The sequence below is a fragment of the Capsicum annuum genome, chromosome 4 (assembly GCF_002878395.1).
Source record: "Capsicum annuum cultivar UCD-10X-F1 chromosome 4, UCD10Xv1.1, whole genome shotgun sequence".
Classification (NCBI taxonomy): Eukaryota; Viridiplantae; Streptophyta; class Magnoliopsida; order Solanales; family Solanaceae; genus Capsicum; species Capsicum annuum.
In genome coordinates, this window is record NC_061114.1 from 57882513 (window position 1) to 57908855 (window position 26343).

Consider the following 26343-nt stretch of genomic DNA (forward strand, 5'->3'; position numbering starts at 1 on the left):
TGAATTATCTTTCCAATGATACAATTTCACCCAAATTTGATATCGGAGCAAAAAGTTATACTTATTTACTCCAGCATGTTAGACTGGAAACTAAGTGATGACATTAACTGACAGCTTATCACATATCTAATGACTTATCAGCTAATTTCATCAGCCTTAGGCAGAAACTCATAAATTCCATCATCAAGTGACGACATGAGCTGACGGCTTATCACATATGTGATGACATCAACCCAATTCCTTCAGCCATAGAATTCAGCATTTTACAAATGATTCTGGAGGGGTATTTTGGTATTTTCCCTTCACCCCAAAGCTCCATAAACACCAAATTTAGCCTTCATTTCACCAAAATACATTATTTTCTCTCAAATTCTCTCAAGAACAAGAAGAGGGGTTTCCAATTCAAGATCTAAATCTCAAGGATTCTTCCATCAATATTCCCAAATCAAGTATCAAGGTATGTAATGTGTTGATTCATGGACCCTTTCACCCATAAAGCTCAAGAATCTCTTTTCAAAATACAAGATTTGTGTATTTATGAACGTTAATGATTTAAACAGAATTGAAATTTATGTTCATGATGTTGTAGGGTTTTGATTCAGGTTTTAAATTACATATTCCAATGATTGACCCTAGTATATGAAGATTTGCTTAATAATCATGATAAACCCCCTTCAATTTACAAGTTGATTGATGTATACATGATTATTAGATGTGTCGATGATGGTATAACCAAAGCATGCTCCCCATGTGTTTGACTAAATTCCTATGCGAAGGAAAAGTTCCATACCAATATAATAATATAAAATCACCATTCATGTACAAGTTTATGCACATCAAGTGTTTGATAAAATGTCTTAGTCAATAAAGTATGGATATATGTGTAGCCATTATGGTGCTTTAGAACTTATACTTTATGAAATTTCCAACTTATTGTATTATGGATTATGATGTTAGTTATGTATTCAAGAAAGTCATGCTTGGTCAGTTTCTTTCCATCGAGTCCTGGGGGTACTTGTACCCTAAAAATATAGTTGTGTGCCTAGAGTAAGTGGCAGGTTTTCACGATATCCTCAGTCAATCCATGATCCATAGAATTCAGTCAGTCATGTGACTCAGGAAAGCTCTCTGATACATTAATCTCAGTACTATTCAGTAATCCATGTTCAGTGTCTATTCAGATGGGAGTACGAATTAGCACCGAGTAAACCCAAGGATGGGAACACATACTGTCAGATAAGGGTTTGATTCTTAGAAGTCATCCTTGCATTCCAAAACTATGTACCAAGCATAGATTGAGACATCAACACTGTCAGATGAGGGTTGTTGAGGTGGATAAATACTATTAGATGAGGGTCCCACCGTTATCTTTTGGGAACACTATTAGATGAGGGTCAACCATAGCTTTTCCTTACCAGTGGTGTGGTATTAACACCCTTCTAATTAGGGTTACAGATTGGACCCTAACACAGCTATATTGTAGTATTTGGGGTATATCGGTTAGATGAATACTTCCCACAGTTTCAGTTATAGATCAAGGCTGTCAGATACAGTCATTCAGTCTCAGTAATAGAACTCAGATAGTTCTACATAATTCAGGATTATTAGATGTAGTCACCTCAGAATAGAATAGAACTCAGCTAGTTCTATCAGAAACTAGATTGTCAGATACAATCGCTCAGTATTAGTTATTTCTATTATACTGTTATCAGTATCTCATGTTATCAGTACTTCGATTTAGTAATTATGTCATCACGAACTCAATTATAGTTATTATGTATTTATGCATGTATTCTCACGTTCATGTTATTCAGTTAGTTAGTATAGTTCATACATGTGAACCCTTTGCATTTATCCTACCTCACATGCATACCAGTACATTTAATCATACTGATGCGTTTGTGCTATAGTATTTTATACCATAGGTTCAGAAGCACGAGTTCTAGAGCATCAGTAACATTCTAGAACTCAACAGTCAGAGTTAGCAGTGAGTCCTCATCCTTCGAGGACATTAGTATTATCTTATCATTTCAGTACTTAGTTTATTTCAGTAGTTGGAGTTAGTTGGGGACATGTCCCATCAACTCCTTATTCAGATAGTTAGAGGCTTTTCAGACTATCATGTTTAGTCAGTTTATTAGTTTGTTTTGGGTATTTCATACCCCATACAAATGTTATATTTTATTAGATATTGTGTCTCAATTTTGAACCTTAAGGCCGTACTGCCTTTATTTCTGCATTAACATAGTATATTTTATAGTGTTCAGGTATAAATATCAGTTATGGATTAGCTTGTGGTCCTTCGGGGTCATAAGCACCGTGTAGTATTCTGGGAACCAGATTCGAGGCATTACAAACTTAGTATCAGAGCCAGGTTCAATAGTGTCCTAGAAAATCTGAAAGCAACATCTAGTAGAGTCTTATACATCGGTGTGTTACGTGCCACATTTATGTACATAAGGCTATAAGATGTTTTAGGAATAGTTTCCATTATTTTAGTATTCTTGTCATGCCAGTGAGCATAATCTCAAGCTAATCTCTCAGTCTAATCTATTTATCCCTTTCTTCTATAGAACATGCCTCCTAAAAGAAGAAACGAGAATCAGCCAGCCCCTCAGTCTAAAGATCCTTTGGGCGAACATGTTTCTTATGCAGAGTTTAGAGCTGCATTTTCTACTCTTGCTCCATACGTTGCTGCTTAGAATAAATGACCAGCTGTCGTTCCATCCAACACAGTGGACAATTCAACTACAGCCAGGATTGGGGACTTCACCCGAATGAATCCTTTATCCTTTCTTAAGTCTAAGTCAGATGAGGACCCTCAGGAATTCATCGATCAGGTTTAAAAGATTACAGATATCATGGGATTTACTCTTATTGAAAATGCTGAGCTAGCTGCATATCAGTTGTAGGATATTGCCCATACTTGGTACAAGCAGTGGAAGTCAGAAAGGTCAGTTGATGCAGGACCTATAGAGTGGGAAAAGTTTGTCACCACATTCTTATAGAGGTTCTTTCCCCTAGAGCTAAGAGAAGTTGAGGTGTTAGAATTCATCAACCTCAGGTAGGGAAACATGAGAGTGAAAGAGTTTTATCTTAAGTTTACTTAATTAGCCATATATGCCCCTCATGTGGTTGCAGACAGCAGGGCCAAGATAAGTAAGTTTGTTTCTGGGGTGAATGATAGTGTGTTCAATGAGTGTAGGTCTGCGATGTTGAACAGTGACATGACTTTAGCCAGGATTATGAATCATGCTTAGCAGATAGAGGAGTAAACGATTAAGATGAGGGAGATTCAGAATAAGGAAGAAAGGACAGGTAGTTTCAACTTTTCTCAGCCCAAAGCAGAAGAAGGAAACTGTTCTCATTTTCATCCTAAGACCTCAATTCCAGCTCCTTTTTTGGATAGTTCTCCAGCTCCTAAGTTTAGGTATGGTATAGAGATAGGGCGCCAGGCTCTAAGTCTCAGGGTAGTGTCAGCAATGCCCGAACTAATCCCCTTTGTCAGACTTATGGTAAGAACCATAAGGTTATTTGCAGAGCTGGCAGTGATGTCTATTTCGGATATGGTAAGCCAGGCCACAGAGTTAGAGGTTGTCCCTAGTTAGGTTATCAGGGTTAGAAAAACCGTTTCTTAGCTCCTTCTAGTCGCCCAAATCAGCAGGGTGCTACTTCCAGTACTACTAGTAGGAAATGCCCAAATAGACTTTATGATCTTTAGTCCCGATAGGATCAGGAAAATTCTCCTAATGTGGTTACTGGTACGTTACAGATCTTTCACTTGTATGTTTACTCTTTGCTAGATCCAGGTGCTTCCTTGTCTTTTGTTACTCCTTATATAGCAGGTGATTTCATAATCAGTCCCGAAATTCTAGCAGAGCCCTTTTTAGTCTTTACCCTAGTGGGTAAGACTATCATAGCCCGACGGGTATACAGGAACTGTCCGGTTATGATATTTTAGAAAGTCACTTCAGCAGACTTAGTCGAATTAGAGAAGATTAATTTTGATGTCATTCTCATCATGGGTTGGCTTCACTCCTGCTCTGCAATAGTCGACTACAGAAACAGAATAGTCCAATTTCAGTTTTCAAATGAACCTCTCCTAGAGTGGAGGGGTAGTACTTCAGCGTTCATAGGTCATCTTATTTCCTACCTTCTGGCAAGGAAAATGATGCCTAAAGGATATGTCTATCATCTTGTTCGAATTAAGTACACTAGTTCCAAAACTCCCAGTCTTGATTCAGTCCCAGTTGTGAATGAATATTCAAATATTTTTCCCGAAGATCTTCCCAGAATTCCTTCTGAAAGGGAAATAGACTTCAACATTTATATTCTTCTAGATACTCAGCCTATATCTATTTCGCCATATAGAATAGCACTAGCAGAACTCAGAGAATTGAAAGAGCAATTGAAGGATCTTTTCTTAGATAAGGGGTTTATTAGGCCCAACATGTCCCCGTAGGGCACACCAGTCTTATTCGTGTGCAAGAAAGACGGTTCTCTTAGAATGTGCATTGATTAGTGTCAGCTCAATAAAGTCACAGTCAAGAACAAGTATCCACTTCCCCGTATTGACGACTTGTTTGAACAACTTCAGGGTACCAGTTATTTCTTTAAGAAAGACCTCAGATCAGGCTATCATCAGCTCAGAGTTAGGGAATGCGACTTTCTAAAAATAGCTTTCCAAACTCGGTATGGTCACTTCGAATTCCTAGTCATGTCATTTTGTCTTACTAATGCCCCAGCAACTTTCATGGACTTGATAAATCGATTGTTCAAGTAGTACTTGGATATGTTCTTCATAGTCTTCATAGATGATATTATGGTCTATTCCCGTAGTGAGCGTGATCATGCAAGCCATCTTAAAATTGTACTTCAGACTCTCAGAGATCATCAACTGTTCGACAAATTCAGTAAGGGTGAGTTTTGGCTAAGTAAAACAGATTTCATATATAACCTTAAAACATTCATGCTAAGTGCAAGTAGACTCACCAAGATACTGAAATAAACTTAAAGCTGAAGTTTCTTAAGGCATGAGTAACAAACATAATCTGATAAGTTGGTAAATCACTACACTTAGTTACTCAAATCTTTACTTTTGTAGAATAAGTAGAACTGAAGCTGGGAAGCGGAGAAACATGAATACTATATGTAAATCTCAGGTAAAGCTGAACATGCCATAAAACCAAACTGAGGATCATGTATGGATAATCAACATGAAAAACATGAACAAGTAATATCTGAGAATGCAAGACCAAGTACAAACATGTTTCTAAGATAATTTGTAATCTGAACTGAATTCCGTATAACTAATTAACTAAAAATCTCTATACTTTGGTCAAGTAAACCTGAGCTAAGACATACTGAATACTGGCTGAAATTATGGGAGGTTTAGTTTAACCACCATGCCCCAATAATAGCTAATAGGGGTCCAACCTATAACCCTAGTTAGAAGGGTGTCAGTACTGTTCCACGGGTACTAACACTGGTTGATGATGTGGATTCGCAAGGCTGATTCCCAAAGGACTAAGGATTCGCTCTTTACTGGCAGGTGCTGAGATATTCATCAACCCTCAACTAGTAGGAAAACATATCAGACCTATGTTGGCTACGTAGTTCTAGTACTTAGGGACTGCTACTAAAAGTCACACCCTCTATTGGCAGGTGAGCCCCCATCCCTGAGTTCACTCGATACTAAATCCTACTCCCAACTGACACTAAAATACTAACTAGTGCATGCACTAATAACTGATAACTAATAAGCTCAGGTCATGGTATTCTGAAAATAACAGTGCATATGAATTCTGAGGTAATTATAAATATATAAACTGATAATTCTCAACATGATCATGCAGTTCTGAATATGACATTAAAACCATGGTCTGACTGACATGTTACTTGAAAAAAATGAAAATCATGTAAAACACATAGGTATCAGGTGTTCATAACCTGCCAACACTAAATGACCATAAAATAAGATAACAAAGCTTTAAAACTATAGTATGGGATCATGGTTCAAATACCCAAAACATAGATATTTCATCAAATATGTGAGAACCATGAACTTGAACATGGGAATGGGTTAAACATGAGAAATCAACATGATTACATGGCTAAATTCACAATTGGGTTTTTAACATGAAATTCACTTGAACATGACATGGGAATTGTAATTCAATACATGAAGTAGCTAAATTCACACAAAATTACATGTAGACATGGCATGTACTTGAGTTATTGGATTTATTCATGAGTTCCATGGAGGATTTCATAAAATAGAATAAGATTCGTGATTTTGAAGAAAATAGGATTTTGGGTTCATTGGGTGAAAAGAACCCATTAATGAACACCCACATACCTTAATTGAACAAATTCTTAAAGAAATTTGAAATTGGAATTTGAACCCTTGAATTCTTGAGGGAGAAAGCTTGAACGTGGGACTTGAATGAACTTATGAAAGAAATCTTATTCTTGATGTTTTCTTGAATATTCTTGAACTTGGAAGCTCAATCTCTTGATTTCTTGGGGAAAAAGTTTGGATTTTGTTCTTGGGGAGGAGGAGGGTTTACATAAGGGTTTGATGATGAAAAGTGGGAAAATAATGCCCTTTTGGTGTTTTAATCTGTCACTTGGGTGCCTGAGGGAAAAGGTAAATGAGTAAAATGCCCTTTGATATTGTATTTACGGATACAGGAAAACATTACTCTACGCCGCGGAGATAGACGTGGTAACTTAGTCCCGCATCGCAGCACTGTCATAGCAACTTATTGGTTCTGACAAAAATGATCATAACCTTTCGCTCGGGTATCGAATTAAGGAGAAATTGGTATTGTTCGAAAGATAATTCAATTATCTACAATTTGGTGGTTGTTGAGCTGAACACCTCCACATATTTAAAAAGATATACACGTTAAAATTTGACCCTTGTAGAATCAATACCAAAATTTGGCCTAATCAAAAGCTCTTAGCTCAACTTTGATCTAAGTGATTCCTAGACATTTTTCACCTCGAAAGTACTTCACACACTTGGATAAAGATCATGACACATGTATTCAAAGATAAATCATGGGATTTTAGTATACATACGTAGAAAGAATGCGGGGTGTTACACACAGTCTCACGAATGTAGGTACGAACCAACCTCTCAACACTGTAGGAAACCTGAACTAATATGAGATGGGTTGACTTGGTCAATTGATCAATGATGACCCAAATGCTCCCAAAACCATGTGAAGAGTGAGGATAAATAGTCACAAAGTCCATGGTGATCCATTCCCATTTCCACTCGAGAATGAGTAACCTCTGAACAAATCCACCAGGTCTCATATGCTTGACATTTATATGCTTGGACTTTAACTATTGAAAATAAATGCAATGAGCGACAAAGTCTGGTACATCCTTCATCATACCACCCCACCAGTAATGCTACCTCAAGTCACAATACATCTTAGTCACACTCGGGTGGATAGAATATCTGGAACAATTAGCCTCCTCCAAAATCAATCCGATCCAATCACCCACTCTCAGCACAAAAACTTGACCACCAATCCTTAAAACACTAGCTGAATCAAGTGAAGCTTTCTTAACTCTGGCACTTCACACCTTATCTAAAATAGATCTTAGTCCTATATCATTAAACTGGTGAGCTCAAATCTACTCCATTAAAGAAGACCTATCCTCTACGAATGCTAAAATATACCCAGGGGTCAAAATATCAAGCCTAACCATTCGATTAGCTAAATACTGAACCTCTAAGGCCAAAGGACTCTCCTACATCAATAGATGCACCAAAGTACCCATGTTAGTCAACTTCTAGATTAAGGCATCGGCAACCACATTAGCCTTGCCCAGATAATAGAGAATAGTCAAGACATAATACTTAAGCAACTCAATCCAATGACGCTGCTTCATATTAAGATCTCGCTAGGTAAAGAAGTACTAAAGGCTATGATGATCCGAGAAAATCCTCACAATGGACTCTATATAAGTAGTGCCTTCACAACATCAAATCAAACCCAATTGTGAACAACTTTGAATCATAGGCAGGATAATTTCTCTTATAGGTCTTCAACTAATGAGAAGCATACACAATCACCTTACCCTCCTGCATCAACACAACACCTAACCTAATACCTGAAGTATTACAAAAGATGGTAAAACACATACCCTCCATAGACAAATCCAAAATAGAAGATGAAATCAACAAATCCTTGAGCTGTTGAAAGCTCTCCTCACATGCATCAGAAAACTAAAAAGAAATCTTCTTCTGAGTCAACTTATTCAATGAAGTTGCAATGGATGAGAAACCCTCAACAAAATGCAAATAATAACCTGCCAAGCCAATAAAACTCTAAATCTCGATGGGCGAAGTAGGTCTATCCCAATCATGAATAGCTGTAACCTTAGTCAGATCAACCATAATACCGTTCTTGGGCACCACGTGACCCATAAAGAAATAGATTCCAACCCAAAACTCGCACTTGGAGAACTTAGCATGCAATTTCTCATCCCTTAATCTCTGAAGGACAATCTGTAGTTTTTTCTCATGCTTAGACTCACTGTTGGAATAAACCAAGATATCATCTATAAATACAATAACAAAGGAGTTAAGATACAATCGAAACACCCGATTCATCAACTCCATGAATATGGTAGGGGCATTGGTCAACCCAAAAGACATGACCAAGAATTTACAGTGACTATATCAAGTCCTAAAAGTTGTCTTTGAAATATATTAAGCTCTAATCCCCAACAGGTGATAACCGAATCTCAAATCAATTTTGGAAGATCAAGAGGGAAAAAACCCCAGCTTTTCCTCACAAACACTCAACCTTCACTGTAATCAAAACTCATTAATTACAGACTCTAAAAACATAACTCTAAGTTCCACTGATTGCAATATCTCTACTACAACCAACTCTACTCACTTCAGTAGTTTCACAATTGACTAACTCTAATCTATTTGACCTTAGGTAACTCTACTTAAGCACTCTACTACACAGAGAAAGACATTACTTTTATAAGATGAATAATTCGATTACAAATTAAGACTTGACTTAAGAACAATTAAACTTGAAGCACATACAGATTTGGAACTTAGCAATGGAGTTTTTGTTAATTCCTGATTCACTAATTTTGTAAAAAATGCTTATATGAGAGGCATCCTTTTCTATTTATAGTAGTGTATAAATCAGGGTTTAATTTTGATTAGACCAACTGTCATAATGAGTACACTACACTACTGCACAGTTAGTTGCACCAGCGAATACAATTATGCGAAGATGTGATAGTTGTACCTCTTCATTATAAGCCAGGGACCTGGTCCTTAAAAAATAACTAATCATCATCAAAACATGAGATATCAATTTCCCCCTTTTTATGATGAAAAGCCATAAATTCAGAGTATCAAAATTCATTCAATCATCAAACCACCCACTACTATCTATATGTGTTCTCCCTATCACTATACTTTCTTCTGTCGTGTTTTTCCTATCAATATTCCCTCTTTTTCAGATAGATAGCCACATCAACATCACACACACTTAGCATAGCACATGGTCCCTACCATAATTAATTTAGTATTTCCTCTTTTGGCATCATTGAAAAAAAAGCACAGTAAACCAAGAATAAAAAAAGGACAAATCAGTTAACTCTTGGCAATTAGGACAACACTAACATGAATGAACACTTAAGTAAAAAGGAGATAGTAAAAACAAATAATGAATTCATTCATATAAAGTTGGATTAGTACCATTACAGTGCAAAATTAGATTTCTTATTACATAAAAAAAACCACAGGGATTAAGAAAAGAGACACTGGAGTAGGAGGGATATGACCATAACAAAACTAGGTAGGTGAAGGTCTTGGGGAAAGGGTTTTGAGAAGGAATTCCATCTTATCATTTTGGCAGCATGACAGTGTAATAATTCCTTGGTCAATATCTTTATCTCTCAACTCAAACTAAGAACCTCATTAGTTAGAGTTGACAATCTCTTCTTAAGTTCACCATTTTCAATTCTAAGAGCTTCAGAAACACTTGATCCTTCACTAGAAAGCTACTAAATTATTATTTACAATCTGCTAATCTCTACATCCTTAACAGCTATGTGGAGGTGTATTTCTTCCATCTTCTTATTTAGCTATTCTTCAGAGATGGAACCTGATTTTTTTTTTTTCAGAAACTCATTTTTAATCAGAGTTTTTAATTTGAAAAATTGATTCATAGTTCCAGGATTTCCATTTTTACCAACAATTCCAAAATGATCAAATGCTCTGTTCAACAAATATCCATAAGGCATGCCATGTTTTTCATTTTTTCCATGAACAACCTTATACATGTACTCAACACTATAGTAGGCAAACTAATTAACTCAAAGCTACTAAGACACTCCATCACATACAGATCTACAACAAAAGCAATGTTTCCTTTTTGTGCTCTGGCAGAATTACTTTGTTAACAATTTTAAAGGTTAATTATACCTCACTCTTGAGTGATGTCTTTCTAACTATATCTATAGATTTTCCTTTAACCTTTGATGCATTCTCCATATACTCTATTAAGGGATGTTTTCTTGAAATACTCCTCACACCACTAATGGGAACTTTCAAAAGCCTTCCAAGTAATACATCATCTAGATTTATCTTCTTTCCTTAAACTAATGTATTCATTTTCAGTCCATCATTAGAAAAATCAAATATGGAGTAAAATATCCTAACTTCCTCATCAAAAGTAGAGTAAATGGGTCCTTTCATAAGATGGAGCCATTCTTGATGTTTGACAAGCTCAAATAATTCCATCATACCGGGCCTTGTTAAAAAGCTTGAGTCTAAAACCCTTCCAGTTAGCACCCTTTCATTTTTCAAAATTCTATTTTGCACCTTTTTAGACATGTTTTCATACTTTTTTCAATTTTCTAATTTTATAAGCTGTGTCGGGTTCTCCTGCATTCATTTTCCTCTTTTTGGGACCAGTTCCCATTGCTTCTTAGTAGGTCTTCTATCTTTTACCCCAAAAATTCTTGTTTTCATATTGACATCTTATTCCTTAGGACCAACCAAACTCTTTCTTGGGTTATTTGATAGCAAAATAAGATTTTCCAACCCAATCATCATTGGCCATTATACTACCAGAAGGGTTATGTGATTTTAGGGATGAATCTTCATCAACAAGTTAAGTGAAAAAAGAGTTTGACTCTAAAGGGGTAGGATAACTTGACTTGTACACTCTTTTAGAGAAACAAAGATTATCAAAAGGCTCGAATTTAAGAGAGAGATCAACCTTATTACAGTGCTTTCCTTTAGTAGTAGGCTTATAAGAAGGTTCCAATTTCTTAGGGTTTTCTTCCATTTAAGGTTTATCCAAGAAGGTTCAATCCAAGGTTGTTCTGATAAGGAAGTGAAGGGTAAGGTAAACTCGGTGCTTTGAGGTTGATTTGAGAATGGTTTTTTATCTATAACAAATTCTGAGGAAAATGTGATTCAAAAAAGGATTTTTCTAGAAGGATTAAGGAATTTTTAGAGAATTTTTAGTATTTTATGGGTTATGATAATAAGGAGTTGTTAGCCATTTGGAAATCCTCTTTTGGAAATCTTTGTTACAAGACGCCTATTTAAGACTAGGTTTTCCTTTGACAAGTGAAGATTTAAAAAAATTTGGGAGATAAATAAGCATAAGGATGAGGGTTTTGAAAGAATGAGATGTGATTGATTTCAATATGAGGTGACTCATATTTTTTTAAGATAGTACATTTTTCTAACACAGAGAGAGAAAGAATGGCTTTTTCTGACAGAACAAAAAAGAAACATGCACATTCATGATACTAACCTGAGAGAAGGGACCAGATCCCTCTTTTTCTTAAGTGAATTCTTAGAGTTGTGTTTGTCTCAACTGTTCTTCTTCAAAGCAGTTCACCATGTGTGTATACCCGCAAAGGGATGGTACTAAGTTAGACCAACAAGAGAATACTTTATCAAGGATACCTGTCTCCTGATCATAGCCAATTTGTGGAGAAAATTTGAATAATTAAGTAGGTCAGTTCATTTTGATCAACCCTAGCCTCAACCTATTCTTCACAAATTTCTCTTAAGAGACTCTGTTGTATGATCCTCAGTCTATCAAAAATTCATACATATAGCTCTTTTTTCAACGCTGTCTCTAAAAAAATGATGTATTACGTCAATATGTTTCGTCCTCTTATTAAGCACTAGATTTTTTGCAATGTGAAGAGCACTTATATTGTCACACATCAAAGGGATAGTGTCTAAAATAATCCTAAATTCTTTTAGTTACTTTTTGATCCATAGTAATTAAGCACGGCATGATGAAGCAGCCACATATTCAGCTTCAGGAGAAACTAAGTTCTACTTCTTAGAGCCCTAAGAAATTAAGAAATAATAGAGAAAATGAGCCATTCCCTGGGTGCTTTTTATATCCACCAATATATCCAGCATAATTAGCATTAGCATAGCATATTAGATCAATATTATTTCTGGATGGATAGTACAGGACCAGGTCCCCTTTACCTTTTGGATACTTGAGAATTCTTTTTGGAGCTTTCAAATGAGACTTCTTTGGACAAGCCTTAAATCTAGCACACATTCCCATACTAAATACAATATCTGGCCTGCTTGAAGTAAGATAAAGTAAGGATCCAATAATCCCTCTATATATGGTCTCATTTGCTAAAGGAACAGGTTCATCATTATCCATATTGAACTGATTCCAATTGGAGTATCAATTGCCTTGACTTCTCCTATATTATATTTGTTTAACAACTCCTTGATATATTTTTCTTGATAAATCAATGTCCCTTGAGAGGTTTGCTTGATCTATAGGCCAGGAAAAAACTCAATTCACCCATCATGCTTATTTTAAATTCACTCCCCATTAGTTTTGCAAACTCTTCACATAGGGATCAGAAGTGGATTGAAAAATTGTATCATCAACATATATCTAGACAATTAGCAAGTTGCTACCTCTTGACTTCAAAAAGAGAGTATTGTCAATTTTCCCTCTTTTAAAGCCATTTTCCAGAAGAAACTTTGAGAGTCTCTCATACCAAGATCTAGGTGCTTGCTTCAACCTATAGAGAGCTTTGTCTAATTTGAGCATATGATGTGGACAGTCTACATCTTCAAATCTAGGAGATTGTTTGACAAACACTTCTTTCTTAAGATTCCTATTCCGAAAGGAACTTTTGACATCCAATTAGAAGAGTCTGAACCCCACATGAGTAGCAAATGCAATTAGAATCCTAATAGTTTTCATCCTTGCAACTGGAGCAAATGTCTCATCATAATCAATTCCTTCCTCCAAGTTATATCTTGAACAAATACCCTTACTTTATTTCTATTAATAGTTCTAAGTTCATCCTGCTAATTTTTGTACACCCATTTAGTCCAAATAATTATTCTATCAACAGGCCTAGGGACCAGGTACCAGACTTTACAAATTACTGAAGCTCTTCCTGCATTACATTGATCTAGTCAGGATCTTTAAGAGCTTCTTTTATATTTTTGTGCTCAATTTATGCTGAGAAGGCCATGAAATTTCTGGCTTTGGACTCCAGATTCCAAAGTAGATATAGATTTTCAAGAGGGTGAGAGGCTTTATACTTCTAATTTGTCATTCTGAATTGAGTTCTTCTAGGATCAGGTCCTTGGTGATTTTGAATAGAGCTTTCTTGATGTTCTTCAACTGTGGTTGGAGACTGTAATAGAGATCCTGATTCACCATTACCTTCATCATTATCAACTGTATCATCTTGTCCTTGACCAACATCTTCAACTATGTCATCCCTTAGAATAGGAATGAGTTTTTCTATATCATAATCTTCATTTCCACCAGAATTCCTTATCTTTTCTGACTCATGAAAGAATACATGTAAACTTTCTTCCACACAAAAAGTTCTTTTGTTAAAGACTCTATATGCTTTACTTGTTGAGGAGTAGCCAACAAATGGTGATTCATTACTTTTAGAGTTAAACTTCCCTAGCTCATTCTTTCCATTGTTTAGAACATGACATTTGCATCCAAAAGGTCTGAAATACTCAAGATTAGGTTTTTTGTTAAACACAAGCTCATATGGGGTCTTGTTCAAGAGATATCTCATAAAACATCTATTAGTCACATAACATATAGTATTAGCATCTTCATCCCAAAAAAATTTTTGGAAGTCCACTATCAATCAACATGGTTCTGGCAATCTCTTTGAGAGTCCTGTTCTTTCTCTCAACAACCCAAATTTGCTGAGGAGTCCCAAGAGCAGATAAATTATGATTAATTCCATTTACAACGCAGAATTCTACAACTAAAGAGTTTTCAAACTCAGTTCCATGATCAGATCTAAATGCAATAATTTTGCAGTTCAACTTCATCTGAATTTACTTCAAAAATGTCACCAAAATCCCATAGGTTTCATCCTAGATTCTCAAGAACATTGTCAAGGTAAACCTAGAGTAGTAATCCATAATAACAAACATATTTCTCTTTCCACTTCTACTTTGGACTCTAATAGATCCACACAGGTCCATATACAGCAACTCAAGTGGTCTAGAGGTACTAACCTATTTTTTCTGCTTGAAGGAGGATCTGGTTTGCTTTCTCTTAACACAGGAATCACGAACCTTGTTGTCTGAAAACTACAATTTTGGCATAACACGGACCAGGTCCTTTGAAACAAATTTGTTCATCAAAGGGGAGCTTACATGTCCCAGCCTTATATGCCAAAGATCAACATTTTTACCTCGGTGCACTCAAGCAGGTTAACTCATAGTCAGCTACAGAATTCAGATCAAACACTTACATATTCTTCCACCTTTTAGCTCTTAGAGTGGATTTTCCAGACTTCAAGCTTGACACCGTACATTTATTAGAGGGGAACTTTACCTCATTACCTTTGTCACATATTTAAGATACACTAAAAAAGACTGTACTTGAGAGCATCTACAAGATACACATCTTCTATTACATTATCTAGGGATTTTTCAATCCTTCCCACACCATGGATAAAACCCTTTTTACCATTTCTAATTAAGACACCTCCACCTTGAAGTGTCTTGAGAGAGAAAACAGTTAGTCCTCCAAGCTATATTCTTTGGACATCAACTATCCATGAATTAGTTTTGACTACATTCCCTTTATCCTACATGTAAACAGGGTTATTTGTTAGATTTAGGAACCCACTTGAGTTTGAGTTCCCAAAAGAAAGATAAAGTTGTGATCAAAGCTTTCTTGGCCCATCTAGATAATGGGTTCTTCTTCAGATTTCTCAAGGGTTTGGAACCTTTAGGACAATATTTCTATTGCTAGATGTACTAGCACTATTTGTTTTAGCTCTAAGCCAACTTCGATTATTCTTCTTCAAGTTCCTATCCCTTCCATAATGAGTACATAGAGGTTTGTGGACCTTTCTTTCAACACCATGTGAAGCCTTTTCTGGAGATGCATGTGAGTGGGATCTATACAGATATCAAAGGCCTTTACCAGTATTGACTCCCTGGCTAATTAAATTAGAAAGGATTTGTGAGGATGTGGTCAATCTTATGACTTGTAAAGATCTTCTCTTATATGGATAAGGTCCTTTTCTAATACCTCATTCTTATGGACTGCAGTTATGAGGTTCTTTTGAGAATACCATTCTCAATTTATCTTCAAGCTAAATTTAAAACCTTGAGTCTTCTTTCTTTCCTTTACCATCAGAATCATTTACTTTCTCCAAATGACTCATTAAACTCAAATTTTCAAATTTTAATTTTATGGACAGTTTCTCAATTTCAGATAACTTGAGAGTTAAAGAAATAAATTCAACCTCTTGATTTTCTACTTTCTTTTCTAGAGAATTTTTCTCAGTAGTCAATTCACACATAGAATCAATCGACATATTTGCAAGCTTCTTTATCTTTCTAGCTGAGTAAGTATCTAAATTTCATTAATGTCAGCGAGAGTTACCTCATTTTTTTTTTCATCTTTTGTGTTTTTCATAGGAGCAATTAAGGAATTTTAGGTGACTTCACTATCCTCCACAACCAGCATAGACACATCGTTAGGTTTTTTCCATTTCATCAAATTCACTAGAGGAATCTCCCCAGACTACTAAAACATGTTTCACTGCATAATCAACTACAACTTTTATTCTTGACTTATCAGGGATATGGTCCTTTTTTCTTCCTTTATTTTATCCAGACGTTAGATATTCTTGGTAGTCCATTTTGTGTTATGGACAATCTTTGATGAAATTCTCAGGACTTCAACATTTATGGAAAACTTCAATAGTACCTCATTTTTTGCTGTTTCTTGAGTTCATGAGTCTTTAGATTACCAATAAGTTCATCCATAGTGAGAGTATTCAAGTTTTTTTGCCTCAGTAATAGCATTCAATTTTCTTTCCTAGGACTAGGGGTGTACATAGGTCGGGTCGGTTTGATTTTCTATTGAGAAAAATCAAACCAATTATATCGGTTTATTAAAACTATAAACCAAATCAAATCAACATAAAATTGATTTTTTCAGTTTAGGTTTTAGTCGGTTCTTTTGATTTTTTGGTTTTTTTGGTTTTTCTTGATTTTTTTATAATATTTATTTTTGACAATTATATTGTGATTGAAGTTTAGATCAAGTATGTTTTCACTCATGCGCGAATGTAAAATTACAATTATAAAAAATTGAGGAGCAAAAAACTCTCTTGAAACTAAAAAATAAGATGAAGAGTGAAAAGTTTAGGTTTTAAGTTTATATTGAACTTTGGATCATTTTATTAGCAATTAATGGATAAATATTACAACTTAAAGGCCCAAATATGAATATATATATATATATATATATATATATATACACACATCTACTTTCTAAATATTGAAAATTAATAAAACTACTTGAAAAGTATTTAAAAAGTAGATTATAATTAATATTTTATGTATAAAAAGTTAAATTATATACATGCATACATATATCTATAATATATTAAAAGTGGGAATATCCTTAGAAAAGTGAATTGAAATTTTTGCCCTTCATTGAAATCCTTGATTTAAACAAAATCGTCCTTTTCACTATTTCTTCCTAAAATTTAAACAAAATCGTCTTTTTCACTATTTCATCCTAATATTTAAGAGTTGAAAATTAATTAAATGTATTTATGGTAACTCTTTCCTTATTTGAAGTCATAGAACTGATACATTTTTTTATTAGTTTAATAATTCTAAATCAATTAAATTTGATTTTAAGAATTCTAAGTGATACCATCAACCACTTGAAATTGGAAAACATATATGTGTATATGTTTATGTTTCATTATTACATTAAAGTGTGAAAGATTTTTGGAAAGTGATTTGAACTTTTACACTTTATTAAAAATCTCTGCAATAGATAAAATCATTTAATTTTAAATAATCAAACGTTACATGTGTGACTAAACTAGCATACACACACACACACACACACACATATATATATATATATATATTTTATATATATATATATATATATTATATATATATATAATATATATTATGTCGGTTTGATTTGGGTTCGGTTTGACCTTTTTTTGGTTGACACCAAACCAAACCAAGAATGGTCGTTTTTTTTCAAACGCCAAACCAACCAAACCAAGCCATAAGTCAATTTTTTTTCTCGGTTTGGTTTGACTTGATGGTTTGGTCTGTACACCCCTACCTAGGACTTAGGAATAACTCTTAGAATTATTCTTATACAAAGGAATCACTTCTTCTAGATAGTGTAGCTCATTGCGATTGAAATGAATCTAGTATGGATTTCTTGAATTGTTTCTCCTTCCTTCATATAAAAAGTTTCATACTGAGTAGTCAGCATGTCAACTTTTGAATCCTTCACATCAGTTGTTCCTTCATGAGTAGTCTTCAGGCAGTCCCAGGTTTTCTTAGTATTTTCACAAGCGTAGATCCTATTATACTCATTTGGTCTATACCACACATAAGAAATTCTTAGGATTGTAATTCTTTTTAACTTTGTTGCAATCTTCATCATTAAATTCTCACCCGGTTTTGACAACCATTCTTGTTATATCTCCTTTTTTGACCTCTCTAAATGGCACATGAGGACCATTAAGTATTACATCCATTAGCTTACTATCCTTAGCCATAATGAAGTCATATATATATCTTGATTTTCCACCACCCATAGTACTGCTCATTAAAATGGGGTGGTCTAGTAGTAGATTACCCTTCTTCTAGATTAGGTAGAGCAACCATGATCAAGAAATCACTCTAGGTGTGAATCTTTTAGATTGTTCCTTACTCTGATACCAATTGATGAAACGTAGGGGTGAACCACCATTCTAGGGCCCTGGTCCTTAAGACTATGATAAAGGAAATTGAATAGTAAAGAACTAAAATTGGCAGGTTTATAAAAGAACACAGTGATTTACATGGAAACCTCCTTACTCAAGGGAGGAAAAAACACAGATTTCCCTTACAAGCAATTAACCTTCACTATAATCAAAGCTCATTGATTACAGACTCCAAGAACTTCACTCTAGGTTCCACTAGTTGTAATAGCTCTACTACAACCAACTCTACTCGCTTTGATAGTTTCAAATTCAACTAACTCTAATCGATTTGACCTTAGGTAACTCTACCTAAGAATCCACTACAAAGAGAAAGACATTAATCTTATAAGATGAGTAATTAGATTAAAAATCAAGACTTGACTCAAGAATAATTAAACTTGAAGCACATAAAAATTTTGAACTTAATCAATGGAGTTTTTGCCATTTCCTTGATTCACTAATTTTGCAAAAACTGCTTGTATAAGTGAAATTGTTTTCTATTTATAGTAGTGTTTAAATTAGGGTTGAATTTTTATTGGACCAAGTTTCATAACTAGTACATTTCACTCCTACATAGTTAGCTGCACTAGCGGACAAAATTATGTAGAGATATGGTCGTTGTACCTCTTTATGATAAGCCAGAGACCCGGTCCTTCATAGACAGCTGATCATCATCAAAACATGAGACATCATGATATATTTGAACTATTGAACTTTAATGTACACCTAGACAACACAAGTCATACAACTAGCCTTTTACCATTTATGGTTCTCACGGTCTTGTTTGTTTTAGCTATGAACACGTCCTGATTCTATGAGAGCTTATAGAATAGGCCTTTACTAACATTCTTATTGAGTCAACGTCCACTTCACCCTCGTATAATTAATTCCTAAACATTTATTCCTATATATCAAATTATTTGGTCAAATTTGCCAAACTTAGAAAGTATTAAAAACCTTCAAACCATAAGCACTATCCTTATTTCCTAAACATTATCATCATTATGAGAATAGGTTAAGTATGTTAATAATGTTGAACCGTCAGTCACAACTTTGTATGATCTCCTTGAACCTAGCTCTTTGGATCTCCAGTCTGCTATGTAGAGTTACTGCCATACTGAATTGTCCTAGGCCTTAAACCCATTCCATTTGATGACTTATAAAATCCCTCTACAGATAGTCCTTTTTTAAGTGGATCTGGAACGTTATCCTTTGACGTCACATAGTCAACAGTGATAATTCCACTAGAGAGTAGTTCTATAATAGTATGATATTTTTTCCTTATATAACAAGATTTTTCATTGTACATTATGCTCCCTGCCTAACCTATCAGTGCTTGTGTATCACAGTTTATACATACTGGTGCCAAAGGTTTTGGATAAAAAGGGATCTGTCAAGAAATACTGAAGGCATTCAACCTTTTCCATCGACTTTATCTAAGGAGATAAATTTAGATTCTATTGTACAATGGAAAATACATATCTATTTGAATGATTTCCATGAGACTACTTCTCCACCTAAAGTAAATATATATCCACTCATGGATTTTACTTCATTGGATTTGATGATCCCATTGTATCACTATATCCTTCAATTACCATTGATATTTTTTATAATGTAAAGCATAGTCTTGGGTATGTTTTAGATACCCCAAAATTCTTTTCATTGCTCTCCAATGAGTGTGATTTGGATTACTTATGTACCGACTCAATTTACTAATAGCACATGATATATCTAGTCACGTACAATTCATGATATATATCAAACTTCCCAACACTCTTTTCTATTCCAATTGTTAATCACTTTCACATTCATTCTTTTGAAGTGCAAAGCTCACGTCTGAAGGAGTTTTAGCAATACCAAAATCTAAATACTTGAACTTGTCAAGTACCTTTTCAATGTAATGAGACTGTGACAATGCCAACCCTTGTGAAGTATTATGGGTTCTTATCCCTAAGATCAAATCTGCAACTCCAAGGTCTTTTATATCAAACTCGCTCTCAAGCATTCATTTCATAACATTTATATCAAAAATATCTCTACTGATGATCAACATATTATCCTTATACAAACAAACAATGACCTTGTGATTTGGAGTGTCTTTAATATAAACATATTTATCACATTCATTTATCTTAAAGCCATTTGCCAACATGGTTTGGTAAGACTTTGCATGCTACTATTTGGGTGCCTATTTTAGTCCATAAAGTGACTTAATGCATTTACACACTTTCTTTTCTTTGCCAAGACCACAAAACCCTTAGGTTGTTCCATGTCAATTTCTTCCTCCAATTCTCTATTTAAGAATATTATTTTCACATTCATTTGATGGATTTCAAGACCATATACCACTGCTAAGGAAACCAATAGCTGACATCCTTATTATATGCGAGTATGTATCAAAATAATCAAGGCCTTCTTTTTGTCTAAAGCCTTTCACGATAAGTCTTGCCTTATATTCAATAGTACCATCAACTTTCATTTTTCTTTAGAAGTTCTATTTAGAATCTAAGGGTTTATTTCCTAGAGGAAGATCAACCAACTCCCAAGTATGGTTGCTCAAGATTGAATCAATCTTACTATTGACTGTCTCTTTCTAAAAGGAAGCATCTGCAGATGACATTGCTTCTTTAAATATTTGAGGCTCATTTTTTAAAAGAAATATCAAAAAATTTGATTCAAAAAAGTTGATGTTCTTTGATATGTACTATGCCTTGGATTCTCATCATTAAGTATATTATCATTTGGTTTATATCAAGGTTATTTAGACCCTCTACTAGGTTGCTCGTATCAAATTTTAGATGGATAAATATGTTTAAAAAACTCAGCATTATCTGATTTAATTAATGTATTTTCATTGATATTCTGATATTCAGATTTATGAATAAAAAGTTGATATGCTATATTGCTTTTAGAATATCCAATGAACATGTGGTCTATAGTCTTAGGTTCTATTTTTATCCTTTTAGGCATAGGAACTTTGACTTTTGCTAAACACCCCAACATTTGAAATATTTAAATTTGGGTTTTCTTTATTTCCATTTTTCATATGGAATAGAATATGTCTTACCATACGGCACCCTATTAAGCATTTGGTTAGCTGTAAGGATAGATTTCCCCCATAAGTTTTTTCATAAATCCAAACTTATAAGTAAGACATTCAGTTTCTTTAATGTTGGGTTTTTCCTTTCTGTAATTCCATTTGATTGAGGTCAATACAGGGTACTAGTTTGATGGATAATTTGATTTTCTACACATATCTCCACTGAAGGAGATTCATATTCTCCACCCCTATCGTTTCTTATCATTTTGATATTCTTATCCACCTGGTTTTCAACTTCTATTTTATATTGCCTAAACGCATCTATTGTTTTATCCTTATCATTTATTAAATAAACATAACAGTATCTAGTGCAGTCGTCAATAAAAGTTATAAAATACTTTTTTTTGTCATGAGATGGTGTTGACTTCATATCACAAATACTTGTGTGGATTAAGTCTAAGGGATTAAAATTCCTTTCAACAGACTTATACGAATGCTTTGCATACTTTGATTCCACACACGTTTGACACTTTAATTTATTGAACTCAAAGTTAAGAAAAACTTTTAAGTTAATCAGTTTTTGCAAGGTTTTATAATTGACATGTCCTACACATTCATGCCATAATTTATTAGACTCAAGCAAGTAAGAAGAAATAGAACTTTTATTGATTCAATAGTCATTACATTGATCTTAAAAAGGCCCTTGGTGAGGTAACCTTTTCCTCTATACAATTCTCCTTTGCTAATTGCAACCTTATCAGAAACAAATACACATTTCAATCCATTTTTGGTAAAAAGTGATATAGACACCAAGTTCCTTCTCAACTCCGATACATGAAGGACGTTGTTGAGTGTTAACACCTTGCCTAATGTCATCTTCAAGAAAATATTTCCCATTTCTTGAACCTTTATTGCTGCAGAGTTAGCCATATAAATCTTCTCCTCATCTTAAACCAGAGCATACAAAGCAAATAATTCCTTGTTGGCACATATATGACAGGTGGCACCAGAATCAATCCATCATTCTTTAGGAATACCTACAAGTTACATTCCAAAAGGATGGCACATCGATCATCCACTTCATTTTTGGATTAATCCATATTATTTTAATCCTTCTTCTTGCCTTTCTTAGGGGATCGACAATCCACGTACGTATAGCCAACCTAGCCATAATTAAAGCAATTTCCTTTGAATTTTTTCTTTGGGGGATTGCTTTACTGTCCAAATGTTTTCTTTTATTTTTTTGGGTTGTTAGGTCATCCTCCCCAATTTTTGCACCACAAATTATGGAATTCTCTTTTGACCTCTTCTCGGTAGCTTTGTCATCTTTCTTAATACATAACCTCACAATGAGGTCTTCAACTGGCATCTCTTTTCTTTTATGCTTCAATTAGTTTTTGAAGCCCTTCCACAAAGGTGGCAACTTCTCTATTATAGCCGCTCCTTGGAAAGCCTCATTCACAATCAAACCTATAATAAAGGTTATGTGATTATCAAGAACTTTAATATGTTCAATTAATGTATTCACTATGTCCATACCTTCTGCCACTAGATCATGGATGATTACTTGCAATTCTTACACTTGAGAGATAATAGTCTTACTGTCAATCATCTTAAAGTCATGAAATTTTGCAACAAATACTTTTTCATTCTTGCATCATCAATTATATATTTCCGTTCCAAAGCTTTCCAGAATTCTTTCGAGATTTTTAATATCATTATACATATTGTATAGATCATCTTGAAGTCCACTCAGTATATAATTCTTACATAAAAAGTCTGAGTATTTCCATGCCTTCATTACCTTAAAATGTTCCTTGTCCCGTGTCTCTTCGGGAATTTCTAGAATATTTTTAGAGATAAACCTTGGAAGACTTAGATTCGTCAAGTAAAAGAACATATTTTTCTACCAACGTATCAAATCCACACCCAAAAACTTTTCAAGTTTCTCTACTGGTACCATAGTGGATGCAACACTTGTATGGCTTATTGTAGCAACAGTTGTTGCTGCTAAACTTGGCATTCCATTATTTGTATGATTGTGAACATTCATTTTTCTGTCACAAAATAACAACCATTTAGTATGTCAGAATACTAACTCTAAAGGTTTTAAAAACTTTAAAAACTTTAAAAACTAACTTGTTTCTAGTTTAACGATGAAGTTTTTATGTTCTTCTAATCGTCAACCAAATGAACTTTAACTCGTGATGAAGTTTTTATATCTTCAAATTTGTATTAAGTTCAAATAAAGTATAAAGCAACAATGTTTAATCTTTAGAAACCAAGAAGATACAAATTATTGTAAGTTCCTTAAGATTGTTGTTTTCGGGTACAAAATCTGTATATTTCAATATGAACTTCAATTCTAAGTTCTAGAACTACAATGAAGTTCCAACAACTTCAAACACAATTTCAAATGAACTATCAAAATGAAGTGATTATCAACTTTAAGAAATAAACATGAAGTAGAAAAGTTTAGAATCATGTACATCGACTTATCGATGTGTCCTTAAGGAACTTATTCCCCTCAGCTAACCGAGGTAATAAAACCTTTTCTCCCAGGATCAAATGATTTTCTTTTTGAAAATAGCGGTACCTCAAACTTTTAGAAACTTTCAATTCACTCAACGATTTGATGACCACCATAAGAGTTTTTAGAAGAAGAAGAAGAAGATTATTTTCAACTCAAAATCGTACCTTTATTTGAGAAAAAGTTCAGGTATTAATATCCATTAAGTGTCCCTTTTTAAAGAAACTAATGGTTCACGATAAGAGAAAACTTTCAGAAAAATCACATCAATTGCGCCCTTTGCTGAACCTGCAACCGCAGGTGATATTTTTGTCAAATTCCAGTGACATCTGTGTTAGACCTGCACTAGGAAAATTCAGCCTAATCCAGGTTTGCGCCTAAAATAGTGTGTCTCTTCCTCAAAGGGTCGCATCCCTTTGAAGTGTGTTGTGTATGAGTTTGCATTGCGTCCGAAAATGGAGAAAAACATTTCTATTGGATTTTTGGATAAAATTTCTCTTGTTTTCAATTTTTAAATAAAGTTTGTCCAAAAATTTAATCTCTCAATCCTAATCTGAAGCCGAAGACGAGTGAGCGACGACAACAATGATGCGAGGCATTTCTTATTCTTGCATAACTATCTACACGAAGGAATGCTTATCAATATAAGCACAAGAAAGTTTCTTTCTCCCTCCAATGTAGGAGAACTTTACTTTCGTAAGTGAAAATTTCACTTCACTTCACTTTCCTTTTGCAATTTATTCCCTCCATTTTCCATTCACACAATTTAGAACCCAACATTTACCACAGGTAAGTAATTTGATGATGCAAAAATACATGTTGATTAACCCTTATTAATTAATTAACTGCTAAAGTTTATTGACAAACATTTGTCATGTTTTTATTGACTAGATAATATAAGGTAAACATTGAATGCAGATAAGTTTTTCCTAGTATGTGAGACTATTCTCCAAACAAATTTTCTTCAAGTTTCTTTGCATTTTTGTTAACATATTTGAACTACTTAAAATGGAAGAATGTTTTTCTTATCGTGTTATAGAGCCAATGGTCACATTAATCTCCTTTCCATGATTTATGTCTCTATATATGTAACGCCCCAGAAAACGGGTCCCAGAGCGTCACACGGTGCTTGAGGCTACGAGTAGCCCTAAGCTAACCCTTTGAGCCATTTTCATTCAGTTCAACACAAATCAATGGGGTTTCCATAAATAACCTTCAAATATCAACAGAGTAATCATCATCCAAGAATAAAAGAATTTCAGAAAGATAACAAAATACGACCTATTAGTCAACTCCCAACATCTATACTAGTCTGACAAGCCTATAAGAAAATCAATAAAACCAGCGAGCCATTGAGACATGCCCCAACCGACTCATACGCAATTCTAAAATGTAAACAATTCTGTGAAACCAACATCAGACATCACGTCCTCAGAACATGAGGACTCACCACAACAGAGGATGTAGAACAGTGTGCCTGAAGAATCACTGTCGAACCTGGAATTGAGCACCTGAACCTACATTCCGAGAAAATTCATCCCACATCCGAAGATGTGGGTCAGTACCATGGAAAGGAACCAAGTATATGGGGGTGTATGTAGTTGTATAAACATCATCATCATAAATATTTATAAGAAATATACAGGATGTATGAAAGACTCACATAGCCCGAAGAAAATAATCATAATCATGAGAGGATGAAATAAGTACAATAACACATGTGAGTCATCATATAATTTGTCAATCACTTTAAGTTCATCAAGAATATCAATTCTCATAATATAAATATCATTTAAATCTTTCGAAAGAATAACTTTCACAATTCTACTTTCAAATCACTTCACCATTCACCATAGACATAAGAAAACACATACACACTGGGAGATCCTATAACTGACATAAACCATGTGAGCTACATGGACTCCAACGTACAACCCACGTCGGGGAGAGCCGTCCTATCCTTGCCATCGGAGTAAGACTATTGATGTCAAATCCACACAAACTAGTGATCACTATATAAATCAGCCTCAGGCTCACTCATACGAGGGCACGTAGTTCTAGGGTAGTAAGGTCGCTTTATAACTCCCACTCGGTGCTAAAGATTTCTCCCAGACTTAGCTTAAATCATTTCAAAGACAATCCACAACAAAACAATTTCAATAATATATAAATATACATCAGGAGCCATCATGCTTCCCATCTATCAAAATCAACCACGTTGTGGATTTCTTTCACACTCAAGTTCAAAACAACTCTATTAAGACCAAAAGGTCAAATCATTCAAAATATCTCAAATATTCAACATCAACGTACTTATAACACACACTTTCTCAAAAAAACACAATTTTCAATGGGGATTCACGACCCAAATATCAAAATCATGATAAATATCATTCAAGATTCATGCTTTATATCTCCACACATATAAATTCATCTTTCAAAATCATAAACATCAATATTTCATAATAAT